The sequence below is a fragment of the Salmo trutta genome, unplaced genomic scaffold, assembly GCF_901001165.1.
Source record: "Salmo trutta unplaced genomic scaffold, fSalTru1.1, whole genome shotgun sequence".
In the NCBI taxonomy this organism is placed as follows: domain Eukaryota; kingdom Metazoa; phylum Chordata; class Actinopteri; order Salmoniformes; family Salmonidae; genus Salmo; species Salmo trutta.
Genome location: NW_021822365.1, coordinates 19,713 through 29,199, shown reverse-complemented (window position 1 = coordinate 29,199; position 9,487 = coordinate 19,713). Strand labels below are relative to the sequence as shown.

Here is a 9,487-nt window from a genome sequence, read left to right as displayed (position 1 = left end):
ACACTATACCACCAATGCTATGTGAAGCTCACTAGCAACATGGAGACATCGATTCATATCCTGACCGTCATTTTTGTGGAAAGTGAAAAATCTTTCACCAAACGGATCGTTGGTATAGTTGTACGATTATGGCTTAGGGTGCGAGAGGTCCCTGGTTAAAAAATCTATCATTTTAATCAGTACCTGTTACCTTCAGATTAGTCCCGTGACACTTGTGGGAAACGTAGGGCAAAACGGAGAACATTGTGACAAGTGGGGTCACAGTAGTTTGTAGCCCAAAGATTTTGGATTCTACAAACAGAAGTTGGCACATAGAGGGTTTCGACTTCAGACGAGTCCCCTGACACTTGTGGGGGACGTAGAGAGAAATTGAGAACACCACCGTGTTCGTGAGGGTCTCCCCTTTCCAGGGAGTGGTCATACGAGTTTGTAGGTCAAACGGTTCAGATGCTACAGATGTTTTTGTGAGAAGACCGATTATTGGTATGTCTCATGGTTTGACAAACATAGCTCTAGCTCCACCACCTTTCATTGCAGATGTGGAGGTGTAACATGAACAGTTATGGAGGCTTGAGACAGATATGACGGGTCTCAATCTCTCTAGTTGAAAATTGATCGATTTGAATGGGTATTTTTTACGTTCGTTTACTTTGATTCACGTACTGATGCATCAATCGACTGAAAATAAATGAGCTCCATTCTTTTTGAAGTTTTATTTTTTCGTTTTTCTCTTTTAAAGTATGAATTGACCTCATTTTGCTCAATATTCATTTGTCAACACTCATCATCAGTTTGCTGTCGCGGCTTAAGAAGACAGAATGTGAAAGACACAGCAGATGAAATACAAAAGATTTGAACTGAAGCCTGGTCAACAGTTTGGAAGACTGCTATGCTCACAAGTATAGCACAAACACTCACATGAGGTTCAATCTTTCCAAGCACCATGGACAACAACAATCGATATCCTCATTGTCATTGCCGCAGAAAGCAAAAAATGTTGTTCTTGTGTAAGGCTCATTGGTCTAGGGGTAGGATTCTTGCTTCGGGTGCGAGAGGTCCCGGGTTGAAATCCCGGATGAGCCCTTTTGCAGATCTTTTAACAAGCTCAGACAGGCAGATCTCGGGCCACTGGTTGCAAACAGCCACCTCTTGGGCGCAGGACGAGGTGGCTGAATGGTTTAGGTGATGGACTGCTAATCTATTGTGATATTCACTAGTTGACTCAATATCACACTTCATTTAGAAAACCTGCAAAAAGTAAGAGCAAACCTGACTTCCACAAACCAGGACATTGATTCCAATGTAATACACTTGAAATGACACCCAGCCCCTAAAACTTGTGAATATCTCATGCTCTGCATTGGCCGGGAATCGAACCCAGGTCAACTGCTTGGAAGGCAGCTATGCTCACCACTATACCACCAATGCTATGTGAAGCTCACTAGCAACATGGAGACATCGATTCATATCCTGACCGTCATTTTTGTGGAAAGTGAAAAATCTTTCACCAAACGGATCGTTGGTATAGTTGTACGATTATGGCTTAGGGTGCGAGAGGTCCCTGGTTAAAAAATCTATCATTTTAATCAGTACCTGTTACCTTCAGATTAGTCCCGTGACACTTGTGGGAAACGTAGGGCAAAACGGAGAACATTGTGACAAGTGGGGTCACAGTAGTTTGTAGCCCAAAGATTTTGGATTCTACAAACAGAAGTTGGCACATAGAGGGTTTCGACTTCAGACGAGTCCCCTGACACTTGTGGGGGACGTAGAGAGAAATTGAGAACACCACCGTGTTCGTGAGGGTCTCCCCTTTCCAGGGAGTGGTCATACGAGTTTGTAGGTCAAACGGTTCAGATGCTACAGATGTTTTTGTGAGAAGACCGATTATTGGTATGTCTCATGGTTTGACAAACATAGCTCTAGCTCCACCACCTTTCATTGCAGATGTGGAGGTGTAACATGAACAGTTATGGAGGCTTGAGACAGATATGACGGGTCTCAATCTCTCTAGTTGAAAATTGATCGATTTGAATGGGTATTTTTTACGTTCGTTTACTTTGATTCACGTACTGATGCATCAATCGACTGAAAATAAATGAGCTCCATTCTTTTTGAAGTTTTATTTTTTCATTTTGTCTTTTAAAGTATGAATTGACCTCATTTTGCTCAATATTCATTTGTCAACACTCATCATCAGTTTGCTGTCGCGGCTTAAGAAGACAGAATGTGAAAGACACAGCAGATGAAATACAAAAGATTTGAACTGAAGCCTGGTCAACAGTTTGGAAGACTGCTATGCTCACAAGTATAGCACAAACACTCACATGAGGTTCAATCTTTCCAAGCACCATGGACAACAACAATCGATATCCTCATTGTCATTGCCGCAGAAAGCAAAAAATGTTGTTCTTGTGTAAGGCTCATTGGTCTAGGGGTAGGATTCTTGCTTCGGGTGCGAGAGGTCCCGGGTTGAAATTCCGGATGAGCCCTTTTGCAGATCTTTTAACAAGCTCAGACAGGCAGATCTCGGGCCACTGGTCGCAAACAGCCACCTCTTGGGCGCAGGACGAGGTGGCTGAATGGTTTAGGCGATGGACTGCTAATCTATTGTGATATTCACTAGTTGACTCAATATCGCACTTCATTTAGAAAACCTGCAAAAAGTAAGAGCAAACCTGACTTCCACAAACCAGGACATTGATTCCAATGTAATACACTTGAAATGACACCCAGCCCCTAAAACTTGTGAATATCTCATGCTCTGCATTGGCCGGGAATCGAACCCAGGTCAACTGCTTGGAAGGCAGCTATGCTCACCACTATACCACCAATGCTATGTGAAGCTCACTAGCAACATGGAGACATCGATTCATATCCTGACCGTCATTTTTGTGGAAAGTGAAAAATCTTTGACCAAACGGATCGTTGGTATAGTTGTACGATTATGGCTTAGGGTGCGAGAGGTCCCTGGTTAAAAAATCTATCATTTTAATCAGTACCTGTTACCTTCAGATTAGTCCCGTGACACTTGTGGGAAACGTAGGGCAAAACGGAGAACATTGTGACAAGTGGGGTCACAGTAGTTTGTAGCCCAAAGATTTTGGATTCTACAAACAGAAGTTGGCACATAGAGGGTTTCGACTTCAGACGAGTCCCCTGACACTTGTGGGGGACGTAGAGAGAAATTGAGAACACCACCGTGTTCGTGAGGGTCTCCACTTTCCAGGGAGTGTTCATACGAGTTTGCAGGTCAAACGGTTCAGATGCTACAGATGTTTTTGTGAGAAGACCGATTATTGGTATGTCTCATGGTTTGACAAACATAGCTCTAGCTCCACCACCTTTCATTGCAGATGTGGAGGTGTAACATGAACAGTTATGGAGGCTTGAGACAGATATGACGGGTCTCAATCTCTCTAGTTGAAAATTGATCGATTTGAATGGGTATTTTTTACGTTCGTTTACTTTGATTCACGTACTGATGCATCAATCAACTGAAAATAAATGAGCTCCATTCTTTTTGAAGTTTTATTTTTTCATTTTGTCTTTTAAAATATGAATTGACCTCATTTTGCTCAATATTCATTTGTCAACACTCATCATCAGTTTGCTGTCGCGGCTTAAGAAGACAGAATGTGAAAGACACAGCAGATGAAATACAAAAGATTTGAACTGAAGCCTGGTCAACAGTTTGGAAGACTGCTATGCTCACAAGTATAGCACAAACACTCACATGAGGTTCAATCTTTCCAAGCACCATGGACAACAACAATCGATATCCTCATTGTCATTGCCGCAGAAAGCAAAAAATGTTGTTCTTGTGTAAGGCTCATTGGTCTAGGGGTAGGATTCTTGCTTCGGGTGCGAGAGGTCCCGGGTTGAAATTCCGGATGAGCCCTTTTGCAGATCTTTTAACAAGCTCAGACAGGCAGATCTCGGGCCACTGGTCGCAAACAGCCACCTCTTGGGCGCAGGACGAGGTGGCTGAATGGTTTAGGCGATGGACTGCTAATCTATTGTGATATTCACTAGTTGACTCAATATCACACTTCATTTAGAAAACCTGCAAAAAGTAAGAGCAAACCTGACTTCCACAAACAAGGACATTGATTCCAATGTAATACACTTGAAATGACACCCAGCCCCTAAAACTTGTGAATATCTCATGCTCTGCATTGGCCGGGAATCGAACCCAGGTCAACTGCTTGGAAGGCAGCTATGCTCACCACTATACCACCAATGCTATGTGAAGCTCACTAGCAACATGGAGACATCGATTCATATCCTGACCGTCATTTTTGTGGAAAGTGAAAAATCTTTGACCAAACGGATCGTTGGTATAGTTGTACGATTATGGCTTAGGGTGCGAGAGGTCCCTGGTTAAAAAATCTATCATTTTAATCAGTACCTGTTACCTTCAGATTAGTCCCGTGACACTTGTGGGAAACGTAGGGCAAAACAGAGAACATTGTGACAAGTGGGGTCACATTAGTTTGTAGCCCAAAGATTTTGGATTCTACAAACAGAAGTTGGCACATAGAGGGTTTCGACTTCAGACGAGTCCCCTGACACTTGTGGGGGACGTAGAGAGAAATTGAGAACACCACCGTGTTCGTGAGGGTCTCCCCTTTCCAGGGAGTGGTCATACGAGTTTGTAGGTCAAACGGTTCAGATGCTACAGATGTTTTTGTGAGAAGACCGATTATTGGTATGTCTCATGGTTTGACAAACATAGCTCTAGCTCCACCACCTTTCATTGCAGATGTGGAGGTGTAACATGAACAGTTATGGAGGCTTGAGACAGATATGACGGGTCTCAATCTCTCTAGTTGAAAATTGATCGATTTGAATGGGTATTTTTTACGTTCGTTTACTTTGATTCACGTACTGATGCATCAATCGACTGAAAATAAATGAGCTCCATTCTTTTTGAAGTTTTATTTTTTCATTTTGTCTTTTAAAATATGAATTGACCTCATTTTGCTCAATATTCATTTGTCAACACTCATCATCAGTTTGCTGTCGCGGCTTAAGAAGACAGAATGTGAAAGACACAGCAGATGAAATACAAAAGATTTGAACTGAAGCCTGGTCAACAGTTTGGAAGACTGCTATGCTCACAAGTATAGCACAAACACTCACATGAGGTTCAATCTTTCCAAGCACCATGGACAACAACAATCGATATCCTCATTGTCATTGCCGCAGAAAGCAAAAAATGTTGTTCTTGTGTAAGGCTCATTGGTCTAGGGGTAGGATTCTTGCTTCGGGTGCGAGAGGTCCCGGGTTGAAATCCCGGATGAGCCCTTTTGCAGATCTTTTAACAAGCTCAGACAGGCAGATCTCGGGCCACTGGTTGCAAACAGCCACCTCTTGGGCGCAGGACGAGGTGGCTGAATGGTTTAGGCGATGGACTGCTAATCTATTGTGATATTCACTATTTGACTCAATATCGCACTTCATTTAGAAAACCTGCAAAAAGTAAGAGCAAACCTGACTTCCACAAACCAGGACATTGATTCCAATGTAATACACTTGAAATGACACCCAGCCCCTAAAACTTGTGAATATCTCATGCTCTGCATTGGCCGGGAATCGAACCCAGGTCAACTGCTTGGAAGGCAGCTATGCTCACCACTATACCACCAATGCTATGTGAAGCTCGCTAGCAACATGGAGACATCGATTCATATCCTGACCGTCATTTTTGTGGAAAGTGAAAAATCTTTGACCAAACGGATCGTTGTTATAGTTGTACGATTATGGCTTAGGGTGCGAGAGGTCCCTGGTTAAAAAATCTATCATTTTAATCAGTACCTGTTACCTTCAGATTAGTCCCGTGACACTTGTGGGAAACGTAGGGCAAAACGGAGAACATTGTGACAAGTGGGGTCACATTAGTTTGTAGCCCAAAGATTTTGGATTCTACAAACAGAAGTTGGCACATAGAGGGTTTCGACTTCAGACGAGTCCCCTGACACTTGTGGGGGACGTAGAGAGAAATTGAGAACACCACCGTGTTCGTGAGGGTCTCCACTTTCCAGGGAGTGTTCATACGAGTTTGCAGGTCAAACGGTTCAGATGCTACAGATGTTTTTGTGAGAAGACCGATTATTGGTATGTCTCATGGTTTGACAAACATAGCTCTAGCTCCACCACCTTTCATTGCAGATGTGGAGGTGTAACATGAACAGTTATGGAGGCTTGAGACAGATATGACGGGTCTCAATCTCTCTAGTTGAAAATTGATCGATTTGAATGGGTATTTTTTACGTTCGTTTACTTTGATTCACGTACTGATGCATCAATCGACTGAAAATAAATTAGCTCCATTCTTTTTGAAGTTTTATTTTTTCATTTTCTCTTTTAAAATATGAATTGACCTCATTTTGCTCAATATTCATTTGTCAACACTCATCATCGGTTTGCTGTCGCGGCTTAAGAAGACAGAATGTGAAAGACACAGCAGATGAAATACAAAAGATTTGAACTGAAGCCTGGTCAACAGTTTGGAAGACTGCTATGCTCACAAGTATAGCACAAACACTCACATGAGGTTCAATCTTTCCAAGCACCATGGACAACAACAATCGATATCCTCATTGTCATTGCCGCAGAGAGCAAAAAATGTTGTTGTTGTGTAAGGCTCGTTGGTCTAGGGGTATGATTCTTGCTTTGGGTGCGAGAGGTCCCGGGGTCAAATCCCGGATGAGCCCTTTTGCAGATCTTTTAACAAGCTCAGACAGGCAGATCTCGGGCCACTGGTCGCAAACAGCCACCTCTTGGGCGCAGGACGAGGTGGCTGAATGGTTTAGGCGATGGACTGCTAATCTATTGTGATATTCACTAGTTGACTCAATATCACACTTCATTTAGAAAACCTGCAAAAAGTAAGAGCAAACCGGACTTCCACAAACAAGGACATTGATTCCAATGTAATACACTTGAAATGACACCCAGCCCCTAAAACTTGTGAATATCTCATGCTCTGCATTGGCCGGGAATCGAACCCGGGTCAACTGCTTGGAAGGCAGCTATGCTCACCACTATACCACCAATGCTATGTGAAGCTCATTAGCAACATGGAGACATCGATTCATATCCTGACCGTCATTTTTGTGGAAAGTGAAAAATCTTTCACCAAACGGATCGTTGGTATAGTTGTACGATTATGGCTTAGGGTGCGAGAGGTCCCTGGTTAAAAACTCTATCATTTTAATCAGTACCTGTTACCTTCAGATTAGTCCCGTGACACTTGTGGGAAACGTAGGGCAAAACAGAGAACATTGTGACAAGTGGGGTCACATTAGTTTGTAGCCCAAAGATTTTGGATTCTACAAACAGAAGTTGGCACATAGAGGGTTTCGACTTCAGACGAGTCCCCTGACACTTGTGGGGGACGTAGAGAGAAATTGAGAACACCACCGTGTTCGTGAGGGTCTCCCCTTTCCAGGGAGTGGTCATACGAGTTTGTAGGTCAAACGGTTCAGATGCTACAGATGTTTTTGTGAGAAGACCGATTATTGGTATGTCTCATGGTTTGACAAACATAGCTCTAGCTCCACCACCTTTCATTGCAGATGTGGAGGTGTAACATGAACAGTTATGGAGGCTTGAGACAGATATGACGGGTCTCAATCTCTCTAGTTGAAAATTGATCGATTTGAATGGGTATTTTTTACGTTCGTTTACTTTGATTCACGTACTGATGCATCAATCGACTGAAAATAAATTAGCTCCATTCTTTTTGAAGTTTTATTTTTTCATTTTCTCTTTTAAAATATGAATTGACCTCATTTTGCTCAATATTCATTTGTCAACACTCATCATCGGTTTGCTGTCGCGGCTTAAGAAGACAGAATGTGAAAGACACAGCAGATGAAATACAAAAGATTTGAACTGAAGCCTGGTCAACAGTTTGGAAGACTGCTATGCTCACAAGTATAGCACAAACACTCACATGAGGTTCAATCTTTCCAAGCACCATGGACAACAACAATCGATATCCTCATTGTCATTGCCGCAGAGAGCAAAAAATGTTGTTGTTGTGTAAGGCTCGTTGGTCTAGGGGTATGATTCTTGCTTTGGGTGCGAGAGGTCCCGGGTTCAAATCCCGGATGAGCCCTTTTGCAGATCTTTTAACAAGCTCAGACAGGCAGATCTCGGGCCACTGGTCGCAAACAGCCACCTCTTGGGCGCAGGACGAGGTGGCTGAATGGTTTAGGCGATGGACTGCTAATCTATTGTGATATTCACTAGTTGACTCAATATCGCACTTCATTTAGAAAACCTGCAATCTGACTTCCACGAACATTGATTCCAATGTAATACACTTGAAATGACACCCAGCCCCTAAAACTAGTGAATATCTCAGCTCTTGCATTGGCCAGGAATCGAACCCAGGTCAACTGCTTGGAAGGCAGCTATGCTCACCACTATACCACCAATGCTATGTGAAAGCTCAAGCAACATGGAGACATCGATTCATATCCTGACCGTCATTTTTGTGGAAAGTGAAAATTCTTTGACCAAACGGATCGTTGGTATAATTGTACTATTATGGCTTAGGGTGCGAGAGGTCCCTGGTTAAAAAATCTATCATTTTAATCAGTACCTGTTACCTTCAGATTAGTCCCGTGACACTTGTGGGGAACGTAGGGCAAAACGGAGAACATTGTGACAAGTGGGGTCACATTAGTTGTAGCCCAAAGATTTTGGATTCTACAAACAGAAGTTGGCACATAGAGGGTTCCGACTTCAGACTAACCGCCATGTTGGAGGAATCTAAAATCGAAAATACTATATAAATAATCCATTACCTTTGATTCTCTTCATCAGATGTCACTTCCAAAGAGTCCCAGGTCCATAACGAATGTAGTTTTGTTCAAAAAAAAGCTCATCATTTATGTCGAAAAAACCTCCGTGTTGTAGCGCATGATCTAAGCCAGCCGGACTTCACTTCACTTCAAGAACGGAAAAAAAATATATTTCCGTTCGTTCAAACATGTCAAACGTTGTATCGCATAAATCATTAGGGCCTTTTTAACCAGAACATGAATAAAATTCAAGGCGGACCATTGGGTTTTCTTTTAAAACGTTTCGGAATGAGAGTACCCACCATCAAATCGCGCGCCAGGGTGAATGATGGACCATCACGTTCCATGGCTCTTATTCGGTCAGATCTCACTGTAGAACACTCAAAACACTTTGTAAAGGCTGGGGACATCTTGTGGAAGCAATAGGAAGTGCCAGAATATACCTCACTGAGGTTCAATCTTCCAAGCACCAATGGACAACAACAATCGATATCCTCATTGTCATTGCCGCAGAAAGCAAAAAATGTTATTCTTGTGTAAGGCTCAATTGGTCTAGGGGTAGGATTCTTGCTTTCGGGTGCGAGAGGTCCCGGGTTGCAAATCCCGGATGAGCCCCTTTTGCAGATCTTTTAACAAGCTCAGACAGGCAGATCTCGGGCCACTGGTTC

General features: G+C 42.8%; 12 non-coding genes across 12 annotated transcripts; 6 read left to right on the top strand and 6 right to left on the bottom strand.

Annotated features, from left to right (window-relative positions):
- Positions 1-1,011: 1,011 nt before the first annotated feature.
- trnap-cgg (transfer RNA proline (anticodon CGG)) lies at positions 1,012-1,083 on the top strand. Its single transcript has one exon. It is a non-coding gene; the product is annotated as a tRNA-Pro (tRNA).
- Positions 1,084-1,356: 273 nt separating this feature from the next.
- trnag-ucc (transfer RNA glycine (anticodon UCC)) lies at positions 1,357-1,428 on the bottom strand. The gene has a single exon. It is a non-coding gene; the product is annotated as a tRNA-Gly (tRNA).
- Positions 1,429-2,420: 992 nt separating this feature from the next.
- On the top strand, positions 2,421-2,492 carry trnap-cgg (transfer RNA proline (anticodon CGG)). The gene has a single exon. It is a non-coding gene; the product is annotated as a tRNA-Pro (tRNA).
- Positions 2,493-2,765: 273 nt separating this feature from the next.
- On the bottom strand, positions 2,766-2,837 carry trnag-ucc (transfer RNA glycine (anticodon UCC)). The gene has a single exon. It is a non-coding gene; the product is annotated as a tRNA-Gly (tRNA).
- Positions 2,838-3,829: 992 nt separating this feature from the next.
- trnap-cgg (transfer RNA proline (anticodon CGG)) lies at positions 3,830-3,901 on the top strand. The gene has a single exon. It is a non-coding gene; the product is annotated as a tRNA-Pro (tRNA).
- A 273-nt stretch (positions 3,902-4,174) lies between these two features.
- trnag-ucc (transfer RNA glycine (anticodon UCC)) lies at positions 4,175-4,246 on the bottom strand. Its single transcript has one exon. It is a non-coding gene; the product is annotated as a tRNA-Gly (tRNA).
- A 992-nt stretch (positions 4,247-5,238) lies between these two features.
- Positions 5,239-5,310, top strand: trnap-cgg (transfer RNA proline (anticodon CGG)). The gene has a single exon. It is a non-coding gene; the product is annotated as a tRNA-Pro (tRNA).
- Positions 5,311-5,583: 273 nt separating this feature from the next.
- Positions 5,584-5,655, bottom strand: trnag-ucc (transfer RNA glycine (anticodon UCC)). Its single transcript has one exon. It is a non-coding gene; the product is annotated as a tRNA-Gly (tRNA).
- Positions 5,656-6,647: 992 nt separating this feature from the next.
- trnap-ugg (transfer RNA proline (anticodon UGG)) lies at positions 6,648-6,719 on the top strand. The gene has a single exon. It is a non-coding gene; the product is annotated as a tRNA-Pro (tRNA).
- A 273-nt stretch (positions 6,720-6,992) lies between these two features.
- Positions 6,993-7,064, bottom strand: trnag-ucc (transfer RNA glycine (anticodon UCC)). The gene has a single exon. It is a non-coding gene; the product is annotated as a tRNA-Gly (tRNA).
- A 992-nt stretch (positions 7,065-8,056) lies between these two features.
- trnap-ugg (transfer RNA proline (anticodon UGG)) lies at positions 8,057-8,128 on the top strand. Its single transcript has one exon. It is a non-coding gene; the product is annotated as a tRNA-Pro (tRNA).
- Positions 8,129-8,381: 253 nt separating this feature from the next.
- trnag-ucc (transfer RNA glycine (anticodon UCC)) lies at positions 8,382-8,453 on the bottom strand. Its single transcript has one exon. It is a non-coding gene; the product is annotated as a tRNA-Gly (tRNA).
- Positions 8,454-9,487: the final 1,034 nt, after the last annotated feature.